Source organism: Silurus aristotelis (genome assembly GCF_946808225.1).
Source record: "Silurus aristotelis genome assembly, chromosome: 29".
Classification (NCBI taxonomy): Eukaryota; Metazoa; Chordata; class Actinopteri; order Siluriformes; family Siluridae; genus Silurus; species Silurus aristotelis.
The window spans coordinates 12,095,002-12,105,001 of NC_139602.1; the positions used below are offsets into that span (position 1 = coordinate 12,095,002).

Below are 10,000 nucleotides of genomic sequence, written 5' to 3' on the forward strand. Positions count from 1 at the left end.
CTCTCTTCTCTTTCTCTCTTACTCACTTTGTCTCACTGTCTCTCTTTCACTCTCTCTCTCTCTCTCTCTCTCTCTCTCTCTCTCTCTCTCTCTCTCTCTCTCTTTCTCTTTCTCTCTCACTCCGTCTCACTGTCTCTCTCTCTTACTCCATTTTGCTGTCTCTCTCCCACTCTGTTTCACTGTCCCTCTCTCGCTCACTCTGTCTCTCTCTCACTTTGTCTCTCTTTTACTTCATCTCACTGTCTCTCTCTAACTCTGTCAATCTCTCACTCCAGCTGTCTCTCCAATAAACAAACAAACAACTACTACTTTTTTTTTTTCCAAAAAAGTTGGGACACTGGACAAATTGTGAATTTAAAAAGGAATGCAATAATTTACAAATCTCTAAAATAAACTTATATTTTATTCACAATAGAATATAGAAACATATCAAATGTTGAAAGTGAGATATTTTGAAATGTCATGCCAAATATTGTCTCATTTTGGATTTCATGAGATCTACACATTCCAAAAAAGTTGGGACAGGCAGCAATAAGAGGCCGGAAAAGTGAAATGTGCATATAAGGAACAGCTGGAGGATCAATTTGCAGATTATTAGATCAATTGGCAACATGATTGGGTATAAAAAAAAGCCTCTCAGAGTGGCAGTGTCTCTCAGATGGGCAGATGATCACCAATTCCCCCAATGCTGCGGCGAGAAATAGTGGAGCAACATCAGAAAGGAAAGAGTTTGAAGTTCTCATCATCTCCAGTGCATCATATCATCCAAATATACCAGAAAACATTGTTGATGAACACAATCCACTCTGCCATTCACCGTCGCCGACTAAAACTCTATAGGTCAAAAAAGAAGCCGTATCTAAACATGATCCAGAAGCTCAGGTGTTTTCTCTGGGCCACGGCTCATTTAAAATGGACTGTGGCAAAGTGGAAAACTGTTCTGTGGTCAGATGAATCAAAAGCTAAAGTTCTTTTTGGAAAACTGGGACACCATGTCATCCAGACTAAAGAGGACAAGGACAACCCAAGTTGTTCTCAGCGCTCAGTTCAGAAGCCTGCATCTCTGATGGTATGGGGTTACATGAGTGCGTGTGGCATGGGCAGCTTACACATCTGGAAGTCATCATCAATACTGAAAGGTATATCCAAGTTCTAGAACAACATATGATCCCATCCAGACGTCGTCTCTTTCAGGGAAGATCTTGCATTTTCCAGCATGACAATGTCAGACCACATAGTGCATCAATTACAACATCATGCTGTGTAGAAGAAGAATCCGGGTACTGAAATGTCCACCTGCAGTCCAGATCTTTCACCCAGAGAAAACATTTGGCGCATCATAAAGAGGAAAATGATAGAAGAAGACCTGAGACAGTTGAGCAACCAGAAGCCTGTATATTTCTGATCTCAGAGAAGCTCCAAAGATACTGAGAAAAACTGTAATAAACACTATAAATAAATATAAATATTATACATGAGCAATTATTATAAATAAGCATAAATCTTAAAGTCCAAAGTTTTAATGGTAATGTAATAATGTGTTAAACACATAAACATCACACACACACACACACACACACACACACACACACACACACACACACATATACAGTATACACTCACACACACACACACACACACACACACATATACAGTATACACTCACACACACACACACACACACACACACACACACACACACACACACACACACAGTATACACTCACACACACACACTCACACATACACACACACACACACACACACACACACACACACACATACACACACACACACACACACACACACACACACACACACACACAGACAGTATACACAGACTCACTCATACACACTCACTCACACACATTCATATACACACTCACACACACATACACACACATGCATACCTACACATATATACACATAAATGCACGGACACTAATAAGCATTGTATCTTTCATCTGCTGCTTTAAGTTTCCCTGATTGACCACTGTGTCTTTGCTCCTCAACATCACCCTCTTCTTTGTGCTTCTTCAACATATCTTAAAGAGCACATCTTAAAAGCTCAGTGTTTTGAAGATCTGTGCCTGAGAGAGATGCTGCTGATGCAGTAGAACTTCATTGTGTGTTGTTGCTGTGCTCAGTCTTGCCATGGTGTCGGACCTGTGACATGAAACTGTCTCCCACAACCTCACCTTAGTAGCAGAGTTTGGTTCCTCACCCAGTTTGAAGCTCCTACACAGCTGTTTCTGTTTCACTTCATCACTGGGTTTACAGATGAAATTGATGATCATCAGCACCTGCTTGGAAGAATTGGTTTATCACACATCTGAGTCTGATCCTACAAAATTCCTGACTTTGTACAAGTGGAAGAACTGAAATCCAGAGAGCATCACAAAAATACACTGATTTGGATTGCTGTCTTCTTCCCACTTACCAGCGAGGAATTGAGAAGATTAGTAGACTTTTTGCACTAGCATTGTGTGTTTGTGGATTTAGAGAAAGCATACGACAGGGTGCCGAGAGAGGAGTTGTGGTATTGTATAAGGAAGTCTGGTGTGTGAGAGAAGAATGTGAGGGTGGTGCAGGACATGTATGAGGACAGTGTGACAGCAGTGAAGTGTGCAGTAGGAACGACAGATGGGTTTGAGGTGGAGGTTGGACTGCACCAAGGATCGGCTCTGAGCCCTTTCCTGTTTGCAGTGGTGATGGACAGGTTGAAGGACGAGGTCAGACAGGAGTCTCTGTGGACTATGATGTTTGTGGATGATATTGTGATTTGTGGTGAGATTAGGGAGCAGGTTGAGAAGATCCTGGAGAGGTGGAGGTACACGCTGGAGAGAAGGGGAATGAAAGTCAGTAGGAGTAAGACAGAGTACATGTGTATGAATGAGAGGGAGGGCAGTGGAGTGATGCGGTTGCAGGGAGAAGAGGTTTATAGGACTGTGGTGAGGCCTGAGATGTTGTATGGATTAGAGACAGTGGCATTGAGTAAAAGACAGGAGGTGGAGCTGGAGGTAGCAGAGCTGAAGATGTTGAGATGTTCGTTGGGAGTGATGACGATGGACAGGATTAGAAATAAGTTTATTAGAGGGACAGCACATGTAGGACGTTTTGGAGACAAGGTGAGGGAGGTGAGATTGAGATGGTTCGGACATGTGCAGAGGAGGGACATGAATTGGTAGAAGAATGCTGAAGGATGGAGCCACCAGGAAGGAGGAAAAGAGGAAGAACAAGGAGTAGGTTTATGGATGTGGTGAGAGAAGACATGCAGGTAGTTGGTGTGAAAGAGGCAGATGTGAAGGACAGAGGGGGATGGAGACGGATGATCTGCTGTGGCGCCCCCTAATGGGAGCAGCAGAAAGAAGAAGAAGAAGTAGACTTTTTGCACTAAATGAGTGGTAACAGTGGTGTCGAGAACACAAACTACTCTTTGTGGACATTTGGAATCTTTTCTGGGAGCTTCTGAGGTTTTATTTCCGTCCTGATGGCCTGCACCCCAGCAGAGTTGGAGCAGCAGTGCTATCAGACAACATCTCTAGGATTCTTCACACCATCTGATTGAAAGTAAGACATCATGCAATTTACAACTATGATAATATTTATACATTATTATGTATAAGTGTATATATTATATATTATAATATGTATATATTATTCAGGCATTACTCAGTCTTCTCTCTATCTACAGCTGGTTCAGAACACTGCAGCACGGCTTTTAACTGGTACCAGTAAGCGTGCACTCATCACCCTGGTCCTTTTCTCTCTCCACTGACTCCCAGTACAGTACAGGATCCAGTATAAAACCCTTATTAGTTTTTAAATCCCTGTCTGGTACGACCCCAACCTGTTTAAATCAACTTCTCCATCTGCACACCAGAGCCGAACTCTGGTCCTCTGATCTCGTCCTCGTGCTGCTCAAAGCGCCCAGAACAAGATATAACTCGTGGGGTGATCACGCTCTCAGTAGCAGCTCCTAACTTCGGGAATTCCCTCCTCCCTGATCTCACCTCTGAAAGGGAATTCTCTACTCTAAAGCTAAACTGAAGACCCACTTATTCACCAAAGTCTGTGTTGTGTAGTAGAGGGTGTGAGTCTCCTGCTTCTTAACCTTTATTTTATTTGTTTTAATGCTTATTTTATTTTTTCATCTGTTTAAATTTTTACAATTTACTTCTTTCTTTTATGATATTGTATATTTTACTACTGTTATGTTCATTCAAATTGTATTACTATTTTGCACTTTCTTCTGCACCACGGCTCTACCTGCCAGATGTTTGGTGCTCTATAAATAAAGATTGATATAAACATATTATTAAATTAAATTATTAAATATTGAAATAAACATCACAGACCATTACCTCATACTGTACACACTTCCAGTAGAGCAGATTTCCATTTTGTAAATTGATTTAAAAAAATTATGTATTTAATTTATTTTAATTCTCACTTTTACACCGACACCAACAGCCTAAAACCTAAAACCTAAAACCTAAAACCTATGCACTTTATAGTATAGCAGTGAAGAACTTTGCTGGTCTAAGCACTATAAGAATCATAGACTTACGTTTTTATAGAATTTGATCATGAATATGTATTAACTTATTCCCAATATTCTATTCTTTTCTATTGTATTCATTTAATAGGATTTTTCTAGTAGTGTAAGTGTAAGTGTATGTTGGAGTTTCTAAAGCAGGAACTACACGAGCTGTAGCTTTGGATATTGCGGATATGGCGACCCTGAGACCAGTAACAGCAGCGATTTCACGTCCCAAATCTACTCATGTGGATTTAAAAGCTGTTTCATTCAACAAATGTCCGAGGAGAAGAAACTGATTTGGTCACAGATGCACTTAGAAGGACATTTACAACACAGAGGGTTTTTTTTTTTATTATGATACAAGAGACGCAGCAAAGTATTTCAGCTGAAGTGACTGGATGCTGAAAGTGTATAAATCTGTTCTTCATGTTAATGGAGGATTTTTTTTAATAAAATAAAGTTCTGGAAATTTATAGATTTATTTAGTCAAAAGTAAACTTTCAGAGCGTAACATTACCGAGTTTGTTGCATAGAAACCATTTATTTGCGGCGGAAGAGACAAGCCAAGCCCCGATCGAGGACGTCTCCACCTCCACCACCGGCCTTCGAGATCTCGACCGAGAACCGCTTCGTCCCCCTCCGCGAGACGGAACGCGACACTGTTATTCTCGGAGATTCCATCGTCCGGCATGTCCGCGCTACCCGAGCTAAAGGTAAGGTGCACACTCGCTGTTTTCCTGGTGCTCGTGTTCTGGATGTCGCTGCGCAGGTACCCGCGATCCTGAACGAGAACTTCGGAGCGGTTGTTCTCCATGCCGGATCAAACGACACCAGGCTGCGGCAAACGGAGATCTTAAAGAGGGACTTCAGGATCCTGGTGGAGACGGTACGCAGCACATCACCCACAACGAGGATCATTGTGTCAGGACCTCTTCCCACTTACCAGCGAGGGGCTGAGAACTTTAGTAGACTTTTAGCTCTAAATGAATGGTTACAGTCATGGTGTCGAGAACATAAACTTCTCTTTGTTAATAACTGGAACTGTTTCTGGGAGCGTCCTAGGTTCTTCCGCCCTGATGGCCTGCACCCCAGCAGAGTTGGAGCAGCAGTGCTATCAGATAACATCTCTAGGATACTACACACCATCTGACTGGTAAGACATCAAGAAATCTTCAACTATAAGAACACGCATACTACAGACCAAATAGTTACAAGTTCACACACAGCCCAGTTTATAGAAACCGTATCTATTCCTCGGGTAGTAAAACCAAGAATTACATACACAAGATCCAGAAATAATCTTATTACAGTTAAAACTGAAAAATGCCAGATAAACAAACACAACAAAGTTCTAAAGTTCGGTCTTTTAAACATTAGATCACTTGCACCCAAAGCACTGATTGTAAATGAGATGATCATAGAGAATAATCTCGATGCACTCTGTCTCACTGAGACCTGGATTAAACCAGGTGATTATATGGGTCTAAACGAGTCGACACCGTCAGGATATGTTTTTTAAGCATGAGCCCCGTCAGACTGGTCGTGGGGGGGGTGTAGGAACCATTTATAGTGCTTCTCTTAATGTTAGTCAGAGATTAGGATTCAGCTTTAAATCATTTGAAGTGCTCGTTCTTAAAATTGCACTTTCAGAGATGCATAGAAAACTCGCTCTGGTCACCGTGTACAGACCCCCAGGACCCTACGCTGATTTTCTTCAAGAGTTTGCTTGTTTTCTCTCAGACCTCCTGATCAGCTTTGATAAAGTGCTGCTTGTAGGAGATTTTAATATTCATGTAGATGATGTAAACGATGCTCTAGGATTATCATTTGTCGATTTACTAAACTCTTTTGGAGTTAAACAAAACGTCACCAGACCAACCCACCGTTTTAACCACAAACTAGACTTAATAATATCCCACGGAGCAGACGTCACTGATATAAATATTTTACCCCAGAGTGATGACATCACAGACCATTATCTCCTACTGTACACACTACCGGTAGAGCAGATTAACCGTGTTTCACCACGTTATCGACTTGGTAGGACTATTATTCCAACCACTAAGGACAGATTCATAAATAACCTGCCTGATTTATCTCAGTTTCACATTAAACCCATAACTGCTGATCATCTTGATGAGATGGCGAACAACATAGACCTTATCCTCACTAGCACTTTAGACACTGTTGCCCCCATCCGGTTAAAAAAGGTTCGAGAACAAGCACCTGCACCTTGGTATAATAGTCATACGCATGCCCTAAAGAGAACAACACGTAATCTGGAGAGAAAATGGAGGAAAACTAAATTGGAGGTATTTAGAATTGCGTATAAAGACAGTATGCTTAGCTACAGACAGGCGCTAAAAGCTGCTAGAGCTAAACACCTGAGCAAACTCATAGAAAATAACAAAAACAATCCCAGGTTCCTTTTCAGTACAGTCGCTAAATTAACAACAAATCAGGGATCTGAAAAATGTGTTCCATCACAGTTTAGTAGTGACGACTTTATGAATTTCTTCACTGAAAAAATAGATAACATTCGAAAAACAATTGTGGCAGTTCAACCTCTGACAGCATCTCCCGACACAATCGTACTTACAACCCCACAACTACACTGTTTTACATGTATAGGACAGGAAGAGCTGTATGATGCTATTATGAAAGCTAAATCAACAACATGTCAGTTAGATCCAATTCCCACTAAACTACTGAAGGAAGTGTTATATACAGCTGGTGAGCCTCTTTTAAATATTATTAACTCCTCACTATCGTTAGGTCATGTCCCTAAATCCCTCAAGTTAGCAGTTATTAAGCCCCTCATTAAAAAACCTAATCTGGATCCAAACACGCTATCGAATTACAGACCAATTTCAAATCTCCCATTTATGTCTAAGATTTTAGAAAAGATTGTCGCTGCCCAGTTATGTAACCACTTGCAGGAGAACAATATCTTTGAAGAGTTTCAGTCAGGTTTTAGGCCCCATCATAGCACAGAAACTGCTCTAGTTAAAATCACTAACGACCTGCTTTTAGCTTCAGACCAAGGCTACATCTCCCTATTAGTTTTACTAGATCTTAGTGCTGCGTTCGACACTATAGATCATGATCTTCTCCTCGATCGCTTACAGAATTACATCGGTATTCAGGGACAGGCATTAAGCTGGTTTAAATCCTACCTGTCCAATCGTTACCATTTCGTAGATTTAAATGGAGAGCTATCCAGGATAATGCTAGTAAATTATGGCGTGCCACAAGGGTCAGTTCTGGGACCCCTGCTTTTTACAATATACATGCTTCCATTAGGAAATATTATTAGAAGGCATGGAATTAGCTTCCATTGTTATGCTGATGATACCCAGCTATATATTTCATCCAAACCAGGCGATACAGCTCAATTAGCTCGCATAACTGAGTGTGTTGAAGAAATAAGAGATTGGATGACCCATAACTTTCTGCTATTAAATCCTGATAAAACGGAGATTTTGCTCATCGGCCCAAAAAATAGTACACAGAAGCTCCAGCATCTCAGCCTGCATTTAGACGGTTGTTCTGTAACTACTAGTTCAACGGTAAAAGACCTGGGAGTTATTTTAGACAGCAACTTATCTTTTAAAAATCACATCAATCAAGTTACAAAAACAGCCTTCTTTCACCTTAGAAATATTTCTAAGCTAAGAAATATGTTATCTATATCTGATGCAGAGAAGCTCGTCCATGCGTTTATGACCTCTAGAATAGACTACTGTAATGCATTACTAGGTGGATGTCCTGCATCATTAATAAACAAGCTTCAGTTAGTTCAGAATGCCGCAGCAAGAGTTCTTACTAGGTCAAGAAAATACGATCATATAACCCCAATCTTATCGTCCCTACATTGGCTTCCTATTAAGTTTCGAATAGACTACAAACTACTGCTACTCACTTATAAAGCACTAAATGGTTTGGCTCCCATGTATCTATCCAGTCTTTTAACACGCTACAATCCGTCACGCTCCCTGAGATCTCAAAACTCTGGGCTTCTAGTAGTTCCTAGAATAGCAAAGTCCACTAAAGGCGGTAGAGCATTTTCACATTTAGCTCCTAAACTCTGGAATAGTCTTCCTGACAGTGTTCGGGGTTCAGATACACTCTCCCAGTTTAAGTGCAGATTAAAAACATATCTTTTTAGCAAAGCCTACACATAACACACATCACACACATCACATCACAACCTTGTGCTCCAGAACATCTGATCACATGCACATTATCAACTTGTGCTGTTAATATCATGAACAGCAGCTACGCTAATTCCTCTCCACTGCTTCTCTTTCTCTCCCCATCCCGAGGCATCCTGAGGTTTGGCCAGCTCCAGTCACGTCCCACCTCGTGAAGATTATGGACCTATGGATGATCATGGAGAAGTAGATGCCGAGTGTTTAAAGGCCCTGGCATGGAGAAGCTGATGCTGGATCTATGATGATCACAAATTGTTCTGTATTGTTGAAAGATTTATGACCAAACTTTTGATGTCACCCATATGAGGATGGGTTCCCCTTTGAGTCTGGTTCCTCTCAAGGTTTCTTCCTCATATCATCTAAGGGAGTTTTTCCTTGCCACTGTCGCCACGGCTGCTCATCAGGGACAAACGCACACCATTCACCTTCACTGTTGTTTTCTGTAAAGCTGCTTTGAGACAATGTCTGTTGTGAAAAGCGCAATACAAATAAACTTGACTTGACTTGACTTGACTTATTTGTTCTTCTGATTAAAGGCCAACAAAATCACAACAACTCAAACACTGCAGTAAAAATCATTTTATTGCCAATTTTAAAATTTTAGAATTGAGGAAATATTTTATAAACAGGAGTGTGAGACCTGCAGCAGGAATCCAACAGTAGAAATGTAGAAAACACTAACAAAAACAACATAAAGGACTTTTTGCAATTTACAGTCTGCATAGAAACCACAGCGTTCGTTCTTTTCTTCACACACACACACACACACACACACACACACACACACACACACACACCACTGAAGCAAATACAACACTGCTAAAGGTCTTACACTGAGGAGTGTGTGTGTGTATGAGAGAGAGAGAGAGAAAGAGAGAGAGAGAGAAAGAGAGAGAGAGAGAGAGAGAGAGAGAGAGAGAGAGAGAGAGAGAGAGAGAGAGAGAGAGAGAGAGAAACACTGAATTATCTGCAACAGGACAAAAATATCCGCTGTAATGGCACCGTAATGCTTTGTTCTATATTTGTCAAATTTATTGAACACTGACTTTTAAAACATCTTTTCAAAACACCAGCAGTGTGTGTGTGTGTGTGTGTGTGTGTGTGTGTGTGTGTGTGTGTAAGTACTGGTTTATGTATTAAAATGAATAAGAAGAATGTTGACTGTAAACTTTAGCGCAGAATAAACACGTAAAAATCAGTGAAAAGATTGTTTTAGGTTTTAAGTTTCCATTGAAGGCACTGA

At 40.9% G+C, this 10,000-nt stretch overlaps 1 protein-coding gene across 1 annotated transcript in view; it reads right to left on the minus strand.

Annotated features, from left to right (window-relative positions):
- Positions 1-9,321: 9,321 nt before the first annotated feature.
- ctdsp2 (CTD (carboxy-terminal domain, RNA polymerase II, polypeptide A) small phosphatase 2) overlaps positions 9,322-10,000 on the minus strand; it is a 9,506-nt gene continuing 8,827 nt past the window's right edge. The window contains exon 7 of the mRNA XM_083535592.1: positions 9,322-10,000. This exon is cut by the window's right edge and continues 890 nt beyond it. The gene's annotated coding sequence lies outside the window, so the exon portion shown is untranslated.